General features: G+C 41.0%; 2 long non-coding RNA genes across 5 annotated transcripts in view; both read left to right on the forward strand.

The window, feature by feature from the left end:
* Window positions 1-24368, forward strand: part of LOC141577139 (uncharacterized) — a 440247-nt gene that overhangs the window by 60523 nt on the left and 355356 nt on the right. The window lies entirely within an intron of this gene.
* Window positions 19871-24368, forward strand: part of LOC141577138 (uncharacterized) — a 34716-nt gene continuing 30218 nt past the window's right edge. Inside the window, exon 1 of the long non-coding RNA XR_012505763.1 lies at window positions 19871-20078. This is a non-coding gene — a long non-coding RNA (uncharacterized LOC141577138). The remainder of the gene's footprint in view (window positions 20079-24368) is intronic.

Raw genomic sequence — 24368 nt, forward strand, 5'->3', positions numbered from 1 at the left:
GAAGCTGGAGTTGGAGTGAGGAGTGGGCAGAAGGTAGTCACACTCACCTGTGAGGGAGGGGGGAGTCCTTGGGAGTCCCCACCCTAACGGACTCGCTTTCCCATGAACAGAAGGCAATCATACAGAGTATCTGAATTGAGAAAGGATGGGTGCTGGGAGGGGAGCCAACCTGGAGAATGGTGCTTGGAAAGTTCTGGAATAGTCTCCCTGGAAAATAGAGTTAAAAATACCCAGAATCTTAAGAACGTTGATAGTGACTGGGGAGGAAGCAGTTTTTCTGGCCTCCTAAGGGTAAGTCATGTATCCGGGGATACAAAGAAAAATCGGGCATTCTGTTCCGTGGTCTTGATCCTTACCGGGGGAACAGTGCAAGTTTAAAGGGGGAGAAGGGCAGTGGAGGGAAACTAGCCAGGCCCCGTGTCAGGTACCAGTCAGCCGCCCTAATTGCGTGTTGAATTCACATCCATGCCTCCCAGGTGGGCGGTGGCAGCCCCCTTTTGCAGATCGGGAAGCCTTCTCAGAGGGTTAAGGAATTGGTCCGTTTTGTGGCTAGTAAATGCTGCAGCAGAATTCAAGCAAGGCCTTGTCAGACTTCAAGGGCATGTTTTCTCTACTAATTCCGGTACCTCCCTGTTGAACCTGGAATGGTGAATTGGGTCAGTTTTGGAGCCTTTCAGAAAAAGTACGATTTAAGTGCCTCGGGACTGTTTCACAAAGCTCAGCGTTCTTTGATTTTTCTGAAGTACCGCAGTGCTTTTCGCCCCACAGTTGTTAGGTTTTCTCCATTCTCGATGACGTGGTTGCAAATCACGTACAGGTGCAAAACCAGACTTAGCAGCTTCTGAAGGGAAACTCTCCAGTTCTCCCTTGATCGGCTTTCTTCCACGGGATGTAACTGTGCTGCAGCGTAGGCCTGAGTTTTACTTATGGAGTGAGGGTTTAATATCCAAAGTTAGCATAAAATGGTCAGATGAAGAAAATCGACGTTGACAATTTATTTTTGGGTTTCATTAGACAAGATATACTATCAATTAATGACCCATATAGCAAATGAAATTGACTACAGAACATTGCATTTCTTACTTTCTATTTAGAGTTCTCTTACAGAATAAGGTTGCCTGCTTTGGAACTTCATCTCCACCACCACGGCACCTATCAGTGTTTTGGTGTGATTGCATTTACGCAGTGAATGTAATCTGATCTTCCTCAGCCCCAAACACTCCAGTGAAGAATCACGGGCTGTAGCCATCTGTTGGTCACGCAAATACTTCTAAAATTATATGATGCCAGAAAAGAAGGAAGAGAGAGAGAGAGAGATTGCCTTTATCAAAGTTCCTTTCAATTCTAACTGCAAACTGTTGTTGAGCAGCTCTGGTTTCCTTTGGATATGAATATATACATTTCTTTGCATGTAATCTGGGTTTTGGACTAGAACACCAAGTTCTTGCTGTCCACAAGCCACAAAAACAGTAGCCAAATTGCACACGTGTGAAATTGTTTATACTTTTTCCTGAGAAAGTATCCTTGAATTTGGGACTTGGGCTGTGATTTTTGCTTTTTGCTTCCCGCACCCCTCTTGTAATCTCTCACTCCTTCCCACGTGGCCCCCAAGAGTTCGTGGTCTCAAAGGAGCGGGCAAACACCCAGTTGGTCACCATGTACTGCTGCTATAGATGAAGCCCAACCAAGACCTAAAGGACATTATCAGAGAGGACTTCCTGGAAGAAATGGACTCTACATTCATTTGTGAGGACAGAGTGTCAGCCAGGAGAAGTAGTCAAGAATGTGGCTCAGGTGGCAGGTGCAGCCCGGGCAGATGCCTGGAGGCTTTTGGCGTGGGGAAACGGGGAGAGTGCCCTGTGTGGTCCAGGGTGGAAGGTGCCCCTGCTGGTGAGGACACTGGAGAGAGTCCGGGATGGAGGGCTTTGGAAGAGCTTGGGTTTTACTAGAACTGACACAGTAGTCAGTGAAGGGTGTCATCAGAAAGTGACCCTCAGGAAAGGTAATTCTGGTTTTTCTTCTGATATTCTACAGACACAAGGGTCGGGACGGGTGAGAGTAGGTATATCTGTCTCTTTGAGACCCACCCCGTCAATCATTTATTCATAACACGTGCACTTCTGTGTGTCTAGGGGAGAGAGGGTGGAGCCACATTAGTAAGCAAAATATATTTGCTTCTTGTGAGCTTAGCATTGTCAGAAGTTGACTTAGCCTAGAATGTTCTAGGAATAGAGGAACAAATTGTGGTAGTTGGAAGGAGGGAAGGCTTCCTTGGGAAACAGTCAAAATGAGCCTGGAGCAAGTGGGAAGTAGGAGCAAGTCAGGGGGCCCCTGAGGTCACTGGGGACCTGTGTACTGAGGTGAGGCTGGGCAAGCAGTGTCTGGGGTGGGGCTAGAATTCCACCAGGGAGCCTCTGAAGGGTTTGTAGTGGAGGTGATGTAATCAAATTTGTGGTTTGGGAAGACTGCTGTGGCTCTGTGTGTGTGTGTGTGTGTAGCAGGGAAGAGGGGAAGGGTGCCACCAACAGGGGGGGGGTCATTAGAAGAACATTCACAGGCTGGGAGAGAGGCGTCGGGACTGCTTGGGGACGGCAGGGGCAGTGTGGATGCCTGATTTCCTTATGGGGAGGGCTTGTTAGCAGGGCGACCCTAGAGGCGACTTTTGGCTGGAAGAAAACAGATGGAGGCTGCCAGGTGGACTTTCCTCTTCTCTCCTTCCCTGCCTTGTGTGATGATCTTAGCTCAGCCAACTTTTGGAAAAGAAGAGCTAAGTTCCAGGGTAGCCCAGGACTTTGTTGAGATCGTTCGAGTGAGATCTGATAGGATATAGGTTTGTGTTCAGATCTGCATGTTCACTTAGCTAGAAACGTCCCGTCATTTCGATTTCTATAGGGGTTTTTATTCTTGATAAAGATTGCTTTCTTGGTGAGAGGAAATTTAATACAGCTGTTGGCTTTCTCAAAAAAAATCATATCTTTTAAGAACTTTAATATTCAAAACAATAGGAATATATTTAAATGTTAAAGTAAGTTTTTGGTGCAGTTTCTTTGCTTTCTGAGCTAGTGTGGATTTAGAGCCTTTGCATTACTTAAGAGCACATACTTGTCAGTATTTAAAGAGGTGTTAGTGAGCGCCCCAGGCCCCACCTCTCAAAACATCATTAAAGTTTGCTCTGAAATAGTGAGGTCATAAAGGTCTTATTTGCAGAAACCAAACAGTTGGTTTATAATATGCAGCATAGCTCCCTTTATAAAATAATAATAGGTTCAAAATTAAGAAAGTGGAGGATAATTGATTTTTTTAAAGCTGAAACATAAACTTTCTTGTGCTAATGTTGCAACTGGAAATTTTGAAAAGAAAAATCCTACTGTAATATCATCTACGTGGAATACATATATGACTTTCACTTTTGAAAAGTAACTGCGCGGTGGTTTTTGAAGTCAGGAGAATTCCAGCTCAGATACTGGCAGTGATGGTTGCTGGCTTTTAATGGAAGGGCCTAAATTTGCCTTCTTAGCATTTTTTTTTTTTTTTGGAGTGAAAAGTTTGAGTAGTGCTTTGCCAGCATGATTTTGGGGCAATTTGAGGGCAGATGTCGTGTACCAGCAATGAGATATTTCCATGCATTTTAATTTCCGGACATCACCAGGGCACATGTGGGGTTTGTGCCTGCAGGCTGGAATGCTGCTGGACTCCCTGATCCATCACCGTTATGTCCTGGAGCTGCTCCGGTCAGTGAATGATTTTCTGTGGCTTCTAGGTAATGTGGTCTGAGGCAGATGATCAGATGTGCAGTTAAAGTACTATTACTTGAAATAAGAGTAACCTAGAAACATGGCTCTAACAATACAGTGTGAGGGAGAATTGGCTGAGCTGCTTGCAGTGGGGAGTCTTCTCAGGTGACTCCCTCACCGTGATACTTGCCAGTATCCGCCCCAGCCCTGCACGGTAGTCCTGCCGAAGCAAGCATGCTCTTTGCTCAGAAACGCACTGAATTTCCTTGTGCCTCTGTTTGTTGGCTTGTTTTTTGAAAGCACGTCTTGCCCTTCGCTTAAATGCCATCCATGGTAGTCACTTCTTACACTCATTCTACTGGACTTCATTCATAAATAGCTGCTGAATGGAAGAACAGAATGTAGTATCTCCATGTAGTGGAACATTATTCACATGTAAGAGTGAATAAAAAAGAAAAAACAAATAAAGAGGAAAATGAAAAAGGCCACCTGTTCTGGGAACTCCTCCTTGACTGTTCAACCCGCACTATTCCCTTTGAAACCCAATCACTTATGCTCCACCGTACTCTTTTGGATAGTACTTACCACCTTCTAATAAACTTCAACGTTTCCAAAAAAAAAAAAAAAAAGAGAGAGAGAGATGCTGATACCACTTCAAAATGGATAAGCCTTGAAAACAGCATTTTAAGTGAAAGGAAGCAGACACAAACGGCCACATATTGTTGATTTCAGTGATCTGAAATGCCCAGAAAAGGCACATGCAGAGGCAGAGAGCAGGTGATGGTTGAAAGGGGCTGGGTGGAGGGGGATTAGGGATTGACTGTTAGTGACAGGAGGTTTCTTCTGGGGTGATGAAGTGTTCAGGAAATAGATGGTGGTGAGGGCTGCACAACTGTGAGTGTGCAGAAGACTGCTGAGCTCTGTCTCTGGGAGTGCCTGTGGTTGGGGCGGCTTTATTTTGTTCTCATCGTGCAATGAGAAGACTCATCTGATGCTGTGGCCGTGCTACTCCCGTGAGTGGTGAGGGTCAGAGACTTTGTAGACTCATGTTTCTTTTTTTTTTTGCCCCTTGCTGAGTGTAGGCAAAAAAGGTTTAAGCCTGAGAAAGTGCTCCATCTGCAGAAATGTCTTTTAGTTTTGCATGGTGTAAAAATCTTGAGAGCTTTTTAATCGTTGAGGACAGCCTGTGGGGGGAAACAGCCCGTGAATCCTGGGTGAGTCCCAGAAGAGCTGCGCGTCCCTCCCTGACACGGGTGGGGATTTCACCCCCGTTCAGGCAGTGAAGGGCCCAGACCCGAGAGCGGAGTTGACAGTCGTGAATATTTACGTGAATCCGCCGCTTCATCTTGGATATTAATTTCAAGCTGAGTCAGTTTGTGGCGGCAGCCTCATCCTACATCAGGAATTTATAGTATCTGCTCTTTGAGGTGAAGACCTGACAGACTTGACTATTTAACAGTCTCCCTTGAATTGATATCTCAGATTACTTTGTCAAAAGCAAAACAGCAGAAATACAGACGTCCTTTAATGCCAATGTGACCTGGAAAGGGTTTAGTCTCTGTGCCTCAGTGGCCTTATCTGCGGGTGGGGATGATGATAACAGTGCTTCCCTCAGAGGGGCTGGTGAGGGGAGAGTTAGAAGCACACATGGAGGACTTACACGAGATGCTCATGAATGACCGAATTTAGTGCTCTCAGCCTGGTCAGGCCTCAGGAGCAGAGATGTCAGAACAGAGCAGTCCTAGCGGGAGCTCGAGCCGTGTTGGCAGGTGTTACAATCAGTATCACCTCTGTGGGTTATCAGGTAGTTTTAAGACTTGGTAATATGAATTCATGAATAATGTTAGAAGACTAAACATCTCAGATCCTGTTTACATAGTTCTCAAGATTTCCTCTGAGAAATGGATTTTTTCTCCCCGTCTTAAATCTGAGATGAGTCTCTAAAAAATTCTGTATTCCTCCATCTTTTTGCTTTAATTCTCCATTTCTTAAAAAAGAAAGTTTTTAAATGGAGTTTATGGGGACTGAACTGAGGGCCTCATGCATGCTAAGCACATACTCTCCCAAATGAGGTATAATCTCCCAAATGATTTTTTTTTTTAATTTACTTTCTTAGTATTCAGAATTTAGAGGCCTCTAATTCTTTTTCTGGAGACTTGTCCATGAACCTGTAAATCTATAATTAATGGACAAAACTTGGTTTATTAAAAACATCAATAGAACATTCTGCAATCCATCCAAAAGGAAATGCTGATTGAATTAAAATGTTTCTCCTTTAAGGTGATTTCTCCTTTTTGGTCTAGCTTAATTTATTAACAGCCATCCTCATCATCATAATGACCAAACTCGCTCTGAGTGGACACCTACCTAACACTAAAATGCTTTCCTCATGTTTTACTTCATAGCAGGTGTTTGAGGGTAGGTATCAGTGTCTCCTTTTTTGCAGCTGAGGGATTGAGAGATGGAGCAGCTTGTCCTAAATCACACCCAGCTGGCGGTGGCTAGCTCGGTGCTGGAACCCAGGCTGCACAGGATGCATTCTTAATTTCTCCTCTAATCAGCCTCCCGTTGAGTGGTTACCCGAACTGCTGTGACTCCATAAATGGCCGATTTTAGTGATCTCAGCCTTATGAGGCCTTCAAAGGAGAGACACCAGTGAGAATGTGAGACAGAGTGTCATAAATTAAAATTGTACATTTTCACAAATGTTTAATTCTCAGGTAATTACTTAAAAAGTTAATTTTTTTAATTTAGTGGTCTGTTAGCACAAAAAACAAAACATTAAAAACAATTATAGTGCCAAAGAGAAGTGGGCTTTGAAAGTCCAACCATTGCTTATGATGTTACATGTTTTTCTCTAGTGGCCCTTATTGACAGAAATACTTACAAAGACTGAATTGGTTTTATGTAGTCTTAATATGGAAGAAAAGATTGTCAGTGAATATTATAAGTAAAATCTTTACTCTTTTCTTTCCTGATGGTGAATATGTAAGTTGTTTTCATGGCTTAAGTACATTTCCTCATTTGTGAAATTTGAGTAATATCGTTTAACTTGTCTGACTGTGAGAGTTAGACGCCTTGTATACAAAGAACCCAAGAGGTGCTTAATAAAAATGTGCTGTCAGAATGACAGATATTTTAGAAGGATCAACTCTGAATACTAAAGAGTGTCGCTTATTTCTGATGCATATTCAATATTTATAATATTTATATATATGATATATTTGAATATGGTTTAAAGTAACAAGGATTCATTTTTTTTTTAGTGTAGTATGAAGTTTTAATGAAATCTGTATCATACAAGTGAGACAGGGACTAGTTAAATTGCCTTAATCAGACCACCTTGAATATTATTTACACAGAATATTTATTGTTACAACTCAGAATTCATGTTGCCGTGTAACCGTCCACACAGACATTTAAATTCGTGGGATTCTGACCAGATTCATTAAGTTTAGTAAAATCCACATTGATCATTTTCAGGGAATAAGCTTCTCTCTTTTGTGATTAAGCAAAATTTTGATTTTTTTTCCTGCACTCTTAACAGGTTTAAAATATCAAAACATTGATTTAACAAGTCACTTTTTTAATAGAATAAAGCTCATGCTGTTTTATTATGTAAATAAATGTTTTTGTATTTCATCAATCTTGTATGATATCCTGGCTCTTTGAGAATTATTTTGCAAGATACTTAGATAACCTACTGTTGGAAAAATACAAACGTGACTTTTATGAATATAGGCCTAGTACAGATCTGTTGGTTTATGCTACAGTGCAAGACATGAGGCCTGGGAGAGCTTTGCTGCCGATTGCAGGACAGAACCCATGTCTCAGTTTCCCCTCCTGTAAAATGAAGTGGCTGGACTGGATTCTTTCCTCTTCTAAGATGAGTTTCCATGAACCTATGTCTTTTGTTTATATTCAGGAGTATTAGCAATATCAGATTAAATACTGAATACCCTTCCCTTCCCCCGAAGCAAAGTGCAGTATGTGCTACATAAGCTTTTAGTTATCTGATTCTCTTTACTGATCCTACAGGCAATTTTTGTGTTGCATCTTTCCCGGCAACCTGGAAGGTCATTTTAGCCATAGGTGGCGCTGTTGCACCTTCTAACAGTCTTAATATTCCTTTTGCAAAAGAAGGCTTAACAAATGTTATTTTGTTTTGATTCCGTTGCTTAGTGCTTCAGAATAGCACAATGTCCATTATGTCTGTCTATCTGGAAAAATTATTCTGCTTATGTCTTAGACTTATTCTGTCATCTCGCTGTGAACATTTCAGACTTGCTGTGCAAACAATGGCAAAATCGGTCTTTTCTTCCAGTGTTAGAAGTCAGTGAGCCGGGATTTTATAAAACAGCTAGAAGCGGCCTCTGGAACAACTTAAAGCTGAAAAGTGTATTGAGTTCCTGAGTATTGACTCCGCCGCTGTGTGTTAATTGGTGGTAGGAGGTTTGGTACATATACGAAGGGGTGTAGATATTTGAGTTGGGTTTGCGTGCACGTGCTGCCACTGAGCCACGTGAGCCTGAGTCAGTTTGCTCTGAGTTTTTCCCTCGTCTGTGAGATGGGGACATTCATATCTGCTTTGTAGAATTGTGAGAATTAGAAATTATGTAAAGTGTTTACCACAGTGGGTATGTCAAGAGGGCTCATAAACTTTAGCTGCTTTTTTGTGTGAAGCCATCATTTGAGAGTCTTTGGCAATTACTAAGAAACAGGAAAATAAGAAAAGCTGGTTTTATGCTGAAAGATATTTGAGGAGGTTCCTTAGTTCCTATACCCATAATTAAGCATCAGCAGAGTCAGAACTGTTACACAGTCGCCCTGAACCAACGTTAAGCCACAGAATTCTTTGTTACTTCATATATTTTGGGGCTTAAAGGGATCCAATACTTATACACATGTTGTCTCCAGCAGCCAACTGAGAGATGACACAAAAGAGTAGGCAGGCGATAAATGTCTTATTTGTTACTGATGAAGCCACGTTCTCCATGAACTTCAGGGCTGTGGGAAAATGCGTGTCATGATACTGTGTCCCAGAATTAGAGACTCACCCTGTCCCATGTAGCTCTGTGACACAGCGAGCCTTCCCTTGAGAGGACCTGCCCGTTCATGCACAAGGCTGCCCTGCCATGGAGCCGAGCATCCCAAGTGCTTCCCAATGGTGATCAACACTGGAGGGAAAGGAAGGGTTTCAAATGCCCTGCTTGTCTCCCCGGACTCACACCTCACTCTGTTAGTGTGAGGAGGGCTAGCTGTTGGCCAGGGGCCAGGGGTGTGAATGGAGAAGCACTCTCCATGGCCCAGAGGAGTGGTTAGGAGGCATTCCCTCCCTCGGTTGAAACAGGTGGTGGGATGGAAGAGAAGGGTCCTCCCCAAGAGTTTATAAAAGGAGAAATAAGGATTTTCTTTGGGAGTTAGACTAGCCAGGAAACACATAAGATGATTAGAAGGGAGACTTGTAATTCACTTTGATATTAAGTTGACATTTGTTGAACACCCAAAATGTGCTACATTCTTTTCTGAGAGTTTTACAGAAATGAATCCTTCAATCTTCTCAACAAGCGAGTAAGGAAGGTTTGATTGTTATCCCAGTTTTACAGTGTGGAAATTGAGGCACACAGAGGGTAAGTTGGCCAAAATCACAGAAATAGTAAGTGGCAGAGCTGGTATTTAAACCCTGGCTTACTGGTTTGAGGCTCCCAGAGATGGGCTTTGGGTGTTTAGAGTTATCTGCATCCCTGAATCTTTGTACCTCTGTGCATATGTTAGCCCAGAAAGGACAGGGAAAGGAGAGTTACACAGATGCTCATAGTCATGTCTTGGCCACTGTCCACAGAGAGTGCATCGTGATTGGCGTTATTTGTTTTCCAGGCAGTAGATCAGTTCTTATAACAGAAATTTAGTCCATTGAGTTAATCTAGAAACCCTTCCTGCTCTGTTTCTGTCCATGCTTGCCATGTGACTGCCTCCCCGTGATTAGGCCATTGAGAAAATGTACTCATGGTTGAACTCTGATATTTCAGTCTGGTTCATAGTTTCACGTCTTCTGTTACATTAATAAGTTAAGTTTCTGGTTTTCTTTCATCAGTGTGTCATGAGTTTGGTTAATGTGAAACAAGTCCATGGGAGCCCAGGGGTGATGACGGTATAATTTCTGAGCACGTTGTGGCACTTCTACCCTTGCAGACCTGGCGGGAGTATGTCCGCCTTCCTCACTGATTTCCCCCAACAGCAGGGTCCTCTCCCACCCCCGCATGTGAGGCTGGGAGCTCTCTGAGTAGGCCAGTCAGAGGCCAAGTCCACCAATCAGAAAATGATGAAGTACCTGGAAGTGGTTTTAATAGAAGAAAAGGTTTTCCAGGTAGTCCAATGGGCTGTTCGAGCCCGTTTGGTGAAAAGCTGTCCAGTGTCTGTGGTTGAGGTGCTTCTTTGCTGTTGAAAATCCTGGATTAGATGAAGGGATTTTAAAAAGCAGAAATGGAGTGATTTCAGGTGAGAAGTGATGGATGACCACCTGTGTGAGGCATAGACAGGGTCTTACAAACTTCTTAAAATAACTTTAAAAGCTCTTCCATCTGAGTGCATTTCATATGGGGTCCAGTTCATCACTGGTCACCCTGAGAGGGCAAATAATTGATGATGGCAGAAAGGACACGGAGGTATCAAAAAGGTCTCAGTCATTTTCCCTTTTTAAAGGATGTGGCAAAGTGTAATATATTTGAGCTGGTTTTTCACTGAACAATTTTTAGTGTTTTCTGGGACTCCCCAATGCCCCAAGGTTCCATGCAGCTGGGTGTCCCCTCAGAGCAGGTCTGTCAGAGCTTGCCCTGGGTTGACGTGGTGTCACGGGGAGCAGGACGGTCAGAGTCCCCGGATCTTCCGAGCTCCGTCTCCTCATCCTCAGTGCCGGGATTCTCATCCGTGTCTACTTAGGGTTGTTGAGAATCACACGTGATGGTTCAGGTGTGATTTGTGATTGTCTCTGTGATTGGCATATAGTCAATATTTGAAAGAAACACTTTTTTTTTAGTATAATTGTAGCACATAGATTGCAGTGCTTTTTAGTCTGCTTTTTTTTATATAACTTTATTCTTATTTTTAAATATGCACTTATTTTTATTTATTTTTTTGGAGGTACTGGGGACTGAATCCAGGACATTGTTCATGCTAAGCAGGTGCTCTACAACTGAGTAATACACACCCTCCTTGTCTGCACTTGAAAATAAATATTTCAATACACAAAATAGCTCTTAAAAACCATCATGGGACCTAGTCACTGTATAGAGAGTTGAACACGTATGCTTTTTCAATAAGAATAAATGTTGTTGAGACATACATTTCTGAATCTGTTAATGTGCTTAAAAACGATCATAGGTAGTGATAAACACGAATCTTTGATCCAGTACTTCTTAGGGTCTGTTTTGCCATCAAGTGAAATTACATTCTACAGAGAAAGCTAATTGGATCTCTTTGATATTTGGATGGTTTAGCAGATGATCAAGGCTTTCAAAAGCTGACAGATTTGTATTTTAAACTAACTACAAAGTTATCTTCTAGAAGTTGGAATTCCTAAATTTGTGAAGTGCCCAGTAATCCAGGGGGTATGTGTCTGTGTCTGTGTGAACGTTTGTGTGTGTGATTTCAGGAATCTAGAAATAAGTTTCATATGGACTTCTGATACCTTTCTCCTACAGTTCAAGGTATAGGCATATATTTACACAAATAAATTGATATTCTTTTGTCATTTTGCATATTGGTGGGAATAAGAGTTTCTCATACTTGTTTCAGAAGGGTTGGGGAGCATGAGCTCAGAAAACGGGAGGAGAAAGAGGCAGGGAGGCACTTCACACTTTGTGCAGGATATGAGAAACAGTAGCTTTTTTTTCTCTTTTCTTCTAAAGCAAACTGGCACTGAATTGTAACCTACTATTTCCCAGAATTGCTTTTCTGATCAGATACAAGTGCCTCAGATTTTTCAAGGCAACATGAATGATGAAATGTGTTTTAGCAGTTATCATTAAAAGTAGTTTTATTTTTCAAGTAAAAGGCTATAGCCTGTTCTTCCAGCGGTACATAAAGTCCTCATTGATCTATGTACATGATCTATGTGCTTAGTTTCTTTGTTTTTTTGTTTTTTTTTTTTTTAAGTGCTTGTTTCATTGTGGTGTGAATGAATGTTTAAAATTTCTGGATTTTGATCTTTAGAACATGCTGATTTATCAGAGCTGTTAAAAACCTGATTGTTCTTTGGTCCTTGTTTGTTGGGGCACCCTATTGATTTCTGTTGTCTGTTAAAGCGGGAAATGCTTCCTCTAGCCTGCAGATCATTAAGTGAATGGTTTGCAGTGTGCCTTTAAAATTATTTGAATGCATTGAGCATGTTTGTCCAGTGAATTCTGAATTAACTCATTCTATTGACTTTGCTTTGGTTCTGTGGCTTTTGCTCCTCTCCACAAGAATTTGAATTCTCTGTTGCATTTTGTATACGTGTTCTTAACAGGGGAAGAAATTTTGCATTTTTTACAGAGGTGGCTTTTCCTATCCCCTCTGAATGCCTTCTATAATTGATACAATAGTAATCTGTTATTGCAGTGCATAATTCTTTCATAAACTATTTTTTGGCATAATCAGAAACAATGACAAAGTATGATAATAAAAAATATGAAAACCTTCCTTCCTTTGAAAAATAGAAATCAGGTGGTCAGGCTCACGCATGCTTTGTGCCTGACACACTTACTCTCATGTCATTGTGTATCATGATTCGGAGATGGAGTTGCTCCAGGTTTATAGATATTTGTTTTAACATTTGTGTTGAATTCTTTCTCTAGGCTGATGTTTCCTGTTGGTTTTGTGGAAAGAGTAGAAGGGAAACAAATCCTTTGTTTTGTTTTCAGGAGGCCTGAGTTGATGAGAAAAGGGTTGAGGGTGGGCTGAGGAAAAGAGTGACACTCCCTCTCCTCCCGGCTGAAATTGATAAACAAAGAAATCAATTAAGTGTATCGGTATTTGACCAATAGAAGTTAGAGAGCCCAAAATGGCTAGATATGCCCAATGGAAATTACTGAATTCACCTGCAGAATTATGTGCTTTACCAAGTAGAAGCAACTTAGAGCAATCAGAAAAATCAGTAATATGATGAGATATAAAAGGAATATTATATCTTTTATTTCTGAAACTTTTCTACGGTAAGTTGTGTAGAGCTAAAATTAAGTTTCAAGCACCAGGAGTTAAGAGTGTGGGTAGTTCTGTAGGATCGTTATTCACGGATGTGCCTAGACCCTGCTAGAGTGGCTGAAGATGGCAGGAAAAGACCCAGAGGCAGGATTTGTCATCCTGGGGTGTCCTCCATAATGGTTCCATGTGGGACCCCATGATTGGTTTAACAAATTGTAACACACTCCAGCCTCCTGTGAACTTAAGAAGAAAAATATATGCTTAAAAACTGCTTTGCAAGCAAGTGCCTGTACATCCTCACTCCAGTCTCCTTGCCTTAAAAAGCAGAGACAATGCTTTGCTTGCATAGTTGAGCTTTTAGATAGCACTCTGCTGGTTGCAAAGCAAGGACCGAGGCCCTCAGCTATAAACGCTGAGCTTGTGTGCTGTTAGATAGTCTATGATCCACAGAACAAGGACCTGGCTGGTCTGGTGGTCTGCTTTGTAATTCACATGTCTAAAAATGTATCTTGCACCCCTCACCCCATGACTTCCCTAAAGATACACTAATCCTTTGTACTCATTGTGTATTCTACAATCTCTGCTTCATACTGTCTTTCCCGATGTTCCTATTACTATCACACAACTGTTAATGAATTTTTCCTTTGATTATACACAATAAATAAGGGTGCAATTGAGAGGCTCGTGGAGTTGGCTCCCTACTCCTTCTCGATTTATTGACTTTTTCCACAGAGACTTGAATAATCATTCCATGTCGGTAAGACATCTGCCAGCCAACCCACAGTTCCAGGTGAGAAGGATGCAGGTTTATCTCTCCTACCCGATGGAGAGAGAGGAGAGAATTGAGATATGCTCCCCCATGGTCCCTTCCTGTCCCACGGCCACTGCAGTTCACCTGCAGCCTTCTGGCCTCTGCTCAGAGGGCCTCTGTCCCAGGACTGACTGCAGCTTTTTCTTCCCTTGTCAACATTTCCTGTGTCTTTAAGAAGTTGGTCTCTTCTCTGCAATTCAACCCTGGCAGATGTGATGGTGGTCAACGTGCTGGTGGGCAGTCCTTTGGGGACTCCCAGGAGACATGCTGATTCTCCTGAGTCTCTCAATCGGGGTTACAGAACAGTCGAGCACCGAAGGAAGCCCATTCACGTGAGGTCAACAGAGCATTTTATCACTTTCATTTTATTTTTAAATTTTCAGTGGAGAAATTATTTGTAGCAAACTGTTCCAGATAGTCGGCCGCCTGCTTTCCTCACCACCATTTCCTTGTTGGCTCTGGTGCTTGTTTTAAGAACCAGGTTTCTTCTCTGGTCATTTGTAGCAGCTGGGCTTGCCGAATCCTTGATCTGCATTTGAAGCAGAATGCTTCTTCCTGATGTGAAACAGATTTTCCTATTTCTGAATATTTCGTGTACACTCAGCAACTGTTTCAAGTGAAATGCTCTTGTCCAATTTCGGTTAACTCACATTTGCTGATCTCCTACTTTCATGCTGAGGGCAGTTTCTTCTTCCTCTAATAAAAGTTAGCAATTTGCATTTACTAGGGAAGGTACTGGGCCGAGGTGCTTTTTTTCTTACCAGTTTTAATACAATTCACCCATTTAAATATACAGTCGTTTTTACTCTATGCCCAGAATTGTGCATCCCATTTAATCTTAGAATATTTTCATTCCCCCAAGAGGAAGCCCCGTATGCATAAGCAGTCATTCCCATCTTCCCCATCCTCCCCCAGCCCCAAGGAGCCACTCTTCTCTCTCTGTGGATTTGCCTGTGCTGGACATTTCATTTAAATCGAGTCACTTCATGTAAGTGGAACCGTCTATTGTGACTGAGTTATTTCACACTGAGTAACGTTATCAAATTTTGTCCACGTTGTGGCCTGGGTCAGTACACTATGCTTTGTTATTGCTGAATAATATTCCACTGTATGGCTGGGCCCCACTGTTTACCCATTCATCAGGTGATAGGCAATTGTGTTGTTTCTGCTTTTTGGCTGTGATGAGTAGTGTCGCCATGAATATTCCTGTAGGAGTTTTTATGTGGACATTTGTTTTCAGTTCTCTTACGTCTGTGCCCAGACAGCAGAGTTGCTGGGTCATTCAGAAACCAAATGTTCAACTCTCTGAGGACCTGCCAGGCTGTTTTCCAAAGTGGCCACGCTGTGTTACGTCCTCACCAGCAAGGGCTGCGCGCTCCGCTTCCTCTGTGTCCTTATTAGTGCTTGTTACTATTTTTTTTTATTAAAACCTATTGTAGTGAATGTGAAGCGGTTTCTCCTAGTGATTTTGACTTGATTTCCCTTACAGCTAAAGATATTGAACATCGTTTCTTTGTGCTTATTGGCCATTTGTATATTTTCCTTAAAAAATACCATTTCAGATCCTTTATTCACCTTTTAATTGAGTTGCCTTTTTATTGTTGAGTTGTAGGAGGTACTTTTTTTTTTTATAGATACAAATTCCTTATCAGATAAATGATTTGAAAAAAATTTCTCCTGTGTGTTGTTTTTTCACTTTCTGGATGGTGTCCTTTGAAGCAAAGTTTTAAATTTTGATGAACTCCAATTTATCTCTGTTTTCTTTGTTCCTTGTGCTTTTGGGGTATTATTTAAAATCTGAGGTATTTTATTTAAAATTTTATATATAAAATAACTTAATTGGTAGGACCGTTCTAGGAGATGGGTGCGGTTGTTGTCCCCAGTGTATGGATAGAAGACTGAGATGCAGAAAATTTCTCTGAAATATCAGTTTCACAGCTACCCAGTGCTGTAGGAGTTCAGACACTCATGTTTGTCCCAAACATCTGTGATCCTCACCACCATGCTCCACTACTGCCTGGAATCGTTAATGAAAACGTCTTTCCTTTTTTGATTCCTTGTTAGTTTGTTTTCTCATTGGGGACCTCATCTCCTCATTTTCCTTTCGGATATCAGTGTAGATTTATTTTAGGTCTCATGTAGGCAGAAGCATTTCTTTCAGTTAACTTCTTTATTACTCACTCTCCAGTGATGATTGTTGCTAGTTGACCTAATCAAGTCATGCTTAATTCTTTCCTTCTCATGACACTAAAAACAGTCATGACTTACAGAATGCTAAAAGCAGAAAGTACTTGATTGATTTTATTTTGCTACCCAATCAAACCAATCAAATAAAAACCCGCTGTTGACACAGATTATAAGCCCTCCAGGATAGGGTCACTGTCTTCCTTGTGTTTCATTTATTTGGTCACAGTGTCTGGATAGTGCCTTGCTGTTCAGCAGTTTTGTTAGGAAACGGTGCTCGTGAATCATTGTAAGGACAGAATTTTGACAATAGACTGTGTTGTTCATTTCACAAGGGAAAAGATAATATAGAAATACTGCTCAGATCTATTTGAAAATTAAGCTTGGAATTTTGAGAACAATTCAAGAAACCATACAAAGATTTTTCACTAATTTTAGATCTATCTTAAACACATTATGGTTACATAGCAGAGTAACTTATCAAGTAGATTTGACAAGAGGAGTGTATTATTGATTTTTTGTTTTAGTTGAAATAATCTATCTGGGATAAAGTAATCAGTGCCTATAAATGAACAAATATGTTTGTATTTCTATGCAACATGGGAGCAGACTTCATATGTTTCTATATAATATATATGACTGTGTGTTTTAATCTGTCTGTCAGTGTTTTTATAGTTTTTCAGCAATGTTGTAACATTAGAATTCTAAGAAATTCACTCCCGATACTACTGCAGTTTGTACTGTGTATCCTGTCTTATGTATGGGATTCCACTGTCCCCTAAGTGAGGAATTTCCTCTCCTATTGAGTTAGAAGCAGATTTAAAGGAACTGTGATTTCTAGGCGTTTGCTCTCCATGTGTTTGCAATTGGGTGTCAATCACAATTTTCCCTTTCTTGAGTTTTCATTGTTCAATTAGAATTTTTGAAAATAACTATTAATATGTTTCACTAGTCTCCCTAGAAACTTGATGTTTTTGTGCTTTTCAGTTTTCAATTTATGAAAATTGTAAATGCACACTTGTTTTTAAGTAGTCCTTTTTCACTAGATATTTGTTTACCTCTTTATAGTTAAAATAATTTTTTTCCCAATGAATCACTGTGCATGTTTTACAAGATACCTTACTTTTTATTTTTCTTATTCTAACAGGTATATTCATTGTAGAGAATTTTGAAAATAAGGATAAACCCAGTAATAACTTAAAAATGGCCTCTAACCTCACCTGGAGATACAGTTGTAAGGTTTGAAATTGAGAATTACAAGTCCTCTCATTTTTTTCTTTTTTTCAAGTACGTTTTGGTAACTGAGTCCCTCGAATTCCCATATGAATAGTAGCAGCAGCTAGTCAGTTACTGCAGAGGAGCCCGCTGGGATTGTGATCGAGACCACGTTGAGTATACAGATCGCTCTGGGGAGCACTGCCATCCCAAGAGCGTTGTCATCTGATCCAGGAATGTGCGTGGTGTGTCTGTCCAGGTATTTAGGTCTTCTTTAATTTTTTTCAACAATGCGTAGAGTTTACATAGTATTATTTTACCTTATTTTTTTGCCTTTATACTGAGTACAAGTGTGCAAGGTACCAGGATCAGAATTGTATTATAGCCCCCCACTTGCTGCCACCATGGACGCTGCACTCTTGCTTTTCCCTGTGTAAAATCTTGCACAAAATACGACCTAAGTAACTCTCTCTTGAATGAATGATTATATGATAGCTGGATGATGCTGGAGAGTCCTTGTGATGATGTCTTTTTCCCAGACTTTCCCCTCTTCTTAACTATGCCTTTTCTCTTCCTTTCCTCCAGCCTGGGTTTCAGCCTGCCTGTGGCATTGATTTTCCCTGAGTGTGGACTCTTCCTTTAACTAGTTCACGATAATGTTTCATGCGGGCTATGAAAACTTGCTAGATGTCAAGAAATAGCAAATTCACTGCATGCTAGTATTTCTAGTCTGTGGTATTATATTATCCATTGAATTTAAATCAGGCTGACCCCCTGAGCCCTCCCCTGAGCTCTTTTCTCCTTCCTACGGGTGATACTTCTCTGGTTGCTGTCTGTGCCCTTCCCCCAGACTTGGTTTTGGAGTTGAGTAAGTCACCATCAGTGGAGCTCTCTCTTTAAAGATGAAGAGAACATTTGCTCCTTCTCCCTGGTTGGGGACTGGATGAGATGAGGTAACAGATAAAGAATGGAGCCCCATCTCATTCTGACCCCCGCTCTTTCCGTTCCTTTCTCCAGGGGAAAAGAGTACAATTCAAAAATATAAAGATTGTGAGCTAATGAGATAGACAAGACAATCGAACATTTGTTAAATATCCTTTCATGCCGGAAACAAATGTATTATACACACAAAAAGCACACAAATCACGGTAGTACTGCGGTTACAAACGTGGATCCGAGTTCGAGTCCTGCTCTGGAGTGACCAGTCCTGTGAGATGGAGAACTGGTAGGTCGGCTTAGCCTCTCCCGGACTTGTTTTCTGTCCTGCAGAGATGGGTCTCGCTAGGCGTCCCTCTCCCGTAGAGGTGCTGTGGGGTGTAAATGGCGCGCGTGGGCAGCCCGAGCACAGCTGCTCATTCCTCGTAAGGGCAGGATAGCATCGCTTTTGCGGTGACAGCTTTATGACCGTCCCGTGTAGACTCTTAGTGCTCCGAAGGGATGCCTTGTTGTTTGGAGATGGGATTCTCACTTCTGTAAATACCCAAGGATTGTGTTATTGGGCCGTGCTGATTTGAATCTATTCTTTAGAAAGTACATATTTTAGATATATTTTTCAAGCATGCATGCTTTTTTCTTTTATTATTTATAGTTCTACCCTCTCATCTCTTGGTGTGACATTTCATGGAATCCAGGAAACAGTCCTAAGCCACCTGCCTCTTCACACTTCTCAGTGGTGGTTTTCTTCCCTGACTAGAAGAGGGTTCTGCATAGGAAATTTTCTTTGTTCCCCTTTTCTTGGAGTCACTCTGTCTCCCCAACTCTCACCTGTCCATCTGTCCATTTCTCTACCCACTGATTCTTCTGACTTGTTCCAAAAAGCATTTCAGGCAGCTTACAGAAGAACAGATACCAAATAAACAGGTGAGAAAATGGGGCCAAGTTCAGACAGTGAGGCTAGGAGGCGAGCCTGTGTGAGAGTTGCAGGCGTGAGACACACGCCTCAGCCCTGTGACTTATAAGATCGACAGCAACAGTGTGCCTGAGGCTCCCAGCAGACACAGGGAAACAGGGTTTGTGGGAGATGCTCACTGGCTGTGAAATAAATAAGTGGCTTAGGAGATGCCCAGCCTTTCCAGCTACTAAGGCTTAGGAGAATATTTTGAGTTTCTTCCAAAATCAGAGTATTGCATCTTTTCTTTTTTCAGAGTTCTATGTATAGTTGGTTACATTCTATACCTGGAAATTTCTCCAAAACTGCTTCCCACATGAGTCCCATGGCTCGGGAATGGGATGGTTCTGCTCATTGACGGGTGTAGGCCAGAAACAGAAAATGACAGCCTCAAAGGAGCCTGGGATTTGTCAGTTATGTTTTGTCAGTGCTGTAGATTTCAGAAAACGCTTTCACCGTTTCTCTCCATCTGAGGTGGTAGCGTGCTCTCTTAGCAGCATCAGGAGCTCAGGGCCACGGGATGGTGGGGGCTGACTGCACTGCTATCAAGACAGCTGTGCCAGTCACTGCAGGCGTGGTGATTTTACATAGTTCATTTCATGTTCTTTAATAGGTTTCAACAGGTAGTTAATTAACTGAGTTAATTAACATTTAAGAAATATGATGCTTTTTTGAAAAGACAGTTATAGGCAGAATATAAGTTGTGAACACTTTAAAAACGGTTTCATTACTGAAATTTTAGTATGGAAGATTTAGTTTATCTTATTTACACCTCTCTTCAAAAGTAACAAAGAAACAAGACAGAAAAAGCAGAGGATGATTTCTGTTCTTCCTCTCGGCTTGCAGGTGCCCTCACATCCAGTGGCATCCATCCAGACAGCAGCACTGACACTGCCGTGCTCAGAACTGCCTCAGCCCTGAAGACACAACTGACAAATAGAAGGGGGCTACGCCCTATGACAGCAGGTGCTCTCACTTTGTGGGTCCTTATGTAACTGCGCGGTGTTATTCAGGATCGCCCGTTCTACACTGTGTGACGCTGCTGCCGTGTCTCCTAGTTATTTCTGTAAGTACTAGTGTAATTTTTTCAATGTGTGGTACTAGACATCTAAAAATGCTTTTTTCAGATGAGAAATAATGTGTATTTAATATAATAAGTCTGAAAAAAGGGACAAAAGTTTCTATCCTGGTCCCAATACTCAGAGATAATAATTAACATTTTAACATCTATTTTCTGTTCTTTTCATCAGTGTGTATTACGTGTGTCATAAAAACCAGCGAGCACTCTGTGCCTGTTTACTGTGTGGAGACCTCCATTTTCCATTCGGCTTATTACACGTTTTTCTACAGTATTCTCTCTCCCCTGGCATGATTTTTATTGACCAGTATAGCATTCTGTCTTGTGGAGGCATCGTCCATTTTACTTCGGACTTAAATAAACTTTTAAATTCCAAGTATATTTAACTGAAATACTGAAAAGAGAACTGTGGTGGTACCGAAAGGCCCCTACATCCCTTCCCCTTTTTTTCCTGAGAGTAAAAACTGCTGACAATGTGGTGTATATATTTCATGACCTTTATGCCTGTCATATATATATACACTTACATACATGTATATGAGAAATCTATGTATATGTGTGTGTATATATGCTTTATTGAAAAATAAGGCCATACTATATGTTTTGTGCAGCTCGGTTTATTCACTGAGGTGTATATCATAGACGTCCTCCCACTCCAGTCTCACCCGGTCCTTTCAGATAGAGTAGAGGGGTCTCCTGATGTGCAGTAGATTTTGTCTCTTGTGTAAGGACACTTTTGGTGGGAGAGTACTGTGGACAAGGCCTTGGACCACGCCAAAACGCCTGCCCCTTAGTGCCCACAGCTCGCCTTGTTTTACCGCATCATTGTCTTGATGGTGGATACTTAAGTTTTCTCCATTTTCCACTGTCAGAAAGGGTGTTTGACTGGCGTCCTTCTTGTACAAACATTCCTGTGATCTTGTATGAGTATTCCTTTAGTTAAGGTTTCTGGGAATTTAGTCCCTGGATGTGACAATTACATACATCACAGGCTCCTTTCAAGTGACTCTAGAAATTCCTTCTCCTGCGGGGAATGAAAAGATGTAGAATAACTTATGTAACCAATTCTCTATCGCTGGATATGATTTCACTTCAGCTTTTCTTCCCACCATTGTAAAAAGTGCTGTGTAAATGCTCTGATGAGTACATCTTTTTGAACTGATTTTTTTTCTAAACGAAACGATTCCTAAAATGGAGTTCAGTCTGTGTGTACACACATTTTTCAGAGTTTACATATCCATTGACACGTCGTCCTCCAAAAAGATCGCTCAGTTTGTTCTCTCAAAGATGGACACTACCTAGAATATTTTTTAAAAACATTTGCCAATATGATGAGCAAAATTGCTTTTTCATTGTTTTAGTTTGCACTTGATGACCAGTGAGGTATTGAGCATTTTTCACTCATTAGCCATCTGACTTTTAAAAGGTGAATCATCCCTTTTGTCCTTTGCACACATTTAAGTGAGGGAGCTTCTTGTTGCTTTGTGACAGCTCTTTGTATGTTATGAACATTAACCCCTTGTCTTCATTAACATGTATCACAGAGCTTTTTCTTGTCATTTCTTGCCTTTCATTTTGTTCAGTAGGTTTATTTTTGTTGTGGCCGAAAATAATCTTAAGACAGTAAATGTCTTCTTTTTGGGTTTTATCCTTGATAGTATTCTTAGAAATACTTTCTTATAATGGTATATATCTCCTCTGTAGGATTTTTTAATCTCTATGATGGAGATGATAATACTACTTGTTATAGTGAGGAGAAGTTGAATTACTATGAGCAAAGAGTTGTATTTGCTGTTATTAGTACTTTCTAATATTTACATCACTATCTGTAATTTTTCTTGTGGTCATTATGACTGGAATAGAATTTGTTTTTTCCAGGTGATTCTCTGATTGTCCCAAGACAATTATTGAATTCATACTTTGCTCTTTGATTTGAAATCCCACCTGTAAAAAATATTTATGTACACTAGAGTCTCATTTTGAGCTCATGGTTTATTTCTGTCAGTCTTACTTTCTTACTCCAGTGCTATATATTACATATTGTAAAAATTTATTTAATATATGACAGTGTGATTTTTTTATTCTTTTTTCCATCCCCAATTTTCTTGTCTAGTATTATGACTTTATTATTCCTGAAGAGTTCCAAAATATTTTGCTCAAGTTAAAAAAAAACAGATAAGAGCTGTCATGGGATTTTTAAGTAAGTTTTGAATTATCTTTAGGAGAACGTTCATCTTTACAAAACTGCTTTCCTCCATACAATATGTTGATGTCTCTGCATTCACACTTCTTACTTTACCCCTCAGTACAGTCCTGTGTTTCTCCATGTACAACATGGGCATTGTTTTTGAGTTTATTCCAGATTATTGTTGATGTTTTTGTTAATTTTGTAAGTGAAAATTTTTGCTATTATATTTTTTAACTGTTAAAACTGACACCTAGGAAGGCAGATTCAATTTGTAAATACTCACTTTGTAACTTGTCATTTAAAATTGTAAGTATTAAGTACTTGTTACAGAATACTTTCTTTTCTGTTTTTAAAAATTTGTTTCCAAGATTCTCAAAATGGTCATAGCTAAGTAGTATAGGTTGGGAGACACATGGAGAGAGGTAGTGTGGCTCATGTACAAACTGTGAGCACTTTCATGGCTGCCTTTATGCTGGAAAAGCCACTGAAGAGCCCAGGTAAGTCCAGGGGTGGCTTTGTACGCACTTGAAAGCCAGCTTTCCTGTCTGTATGGAGAAGCCTGGTGAGTGAGGCAGGTATATGATCAAGGTCGAATGGAGGTTATTGGCTGCACAGAGCACTGTGTCTGTGAGAACAGGATACCATCGCCATGGGAAATGCTTGGTGCCAGGAACAATGCAGGGAGCTGGGAAGCCTGTCTGTTAAGGATATTCCAGCCCTGGGAGTGGGAAGATCAGCCTCTCCATTCAGATCTGAGTTTGAATTCATCCTCTTTAGCTTACTGGTCCTCTGACTTTTCTCAAGTTATACATCCTCTTTGAACTCCTGTTTTCTTGTCTCTCAAAACAGGAGAATTACGGCCTGCTGCTAGAGTGTTTGATCAGGGTAAATAATTTGTGTCTATAAGATGCCATGTACAGTCACAATCTCAGTGAGAAATGGGCTGTCGCCTCTTCTTCTGCAACTCAGTGCTTGACGAGACATGGGGGAAAGTCAGTCCCTAATTTGTGTGTGATGCAAGTAGGAACAAAATTAAAGTCTTGCCTTTCCCTAGTAGTATTCTTACTCCTTTGCTTCATTTACTTCTTTCCTCCTTTCCTTTCCCCTTTCCCCTCCTCCATCAAAAGATCCTGGGACTCTCTCAGAACACTAGATTCAAGTTACTTTAAAGGTTGGCTCATCCTCATGAAATGACAGTAACAAAAAAAATCTGTACACATCCCAGAATGCATTGTATTTGATTTAAACACACACACACACGTGCACACAAACACACACACAATCAGGCTACCTCCCACTTGCAGAGGGAGAAGTAACACTTTTTCTGAGTTTTCATTCACTGAGCGTGAGAACAAAGTCTCTTACGCAGACTTTCACCAGCCTTCGTGCATGTTGTTTTTAATTGGATTTCTGCTTTTTGGCCATAGATATAGTATCCTAATAGAAGAGAGAAAGTGAAGACATAGACATTCTGCTGAGATATTGGTGTCATCATATTTGAGTTGGAAATGGCTTAAGACAGCATAGAGTCATAAATTTTTATGGGTGAGAATCCATGATGGTGTAACTTGGACAAGAACCTGGGTCTTCTGCCATCTTGTCCATGTGGGTGAAGAGGCAACTGGGTGGGGGATGGCAGGGATCTTTCTTGCTTGAGTTCCATGGTCTTGCTAGTTTTCATTGCTCAGCTGCCTTTAGTTTATGTCCATGAGGCCTCTCATGGGAAGGTCACTCTGTCCTGATAGATTGTTTCTTATCAGCAAAAAGCTCTGGACCCACTCATATTTCCCAGAGTTTTCTGCTGACCTGCTGACACTTTATATAAATGAGACCTAAGAAACTACTGAATATAAAATCCTTATTGTTATCGTTTGCCCTCGAGTTCCATAGGAATGGGGTGCTGTCTCAGGCTGTCTAAAGCTAGATCTGAACAAAGATAGGGTGATAGGCTGTGCTGCTGGACCTCCACAGTCGAAGGGGATTTCCACCTTAGTTTTTAGAATCAGGCAGATGAGTTCAAATATTGCCTTTACCAGTAATTATCTTTGTGACTTGGGGGAGAAACTGTACTTTTTTGTGTCCAATTTTCT

Source organism: Camelus bactrianus, chromosome 3 (genome assembly GCF_048773025.1).
Source record: "Camelus bactrianus isolate YW-2024 breed Bactrian camel chromosome 3, ASM4877302v1, whole genome shotgun sequence".
NCBI classification, from domain to species: Eukaryota; Metazoa; Chordata; class Mammalia; order Artiodactyla; family Camelidae; genus Camelus; species Camelus bactrianus.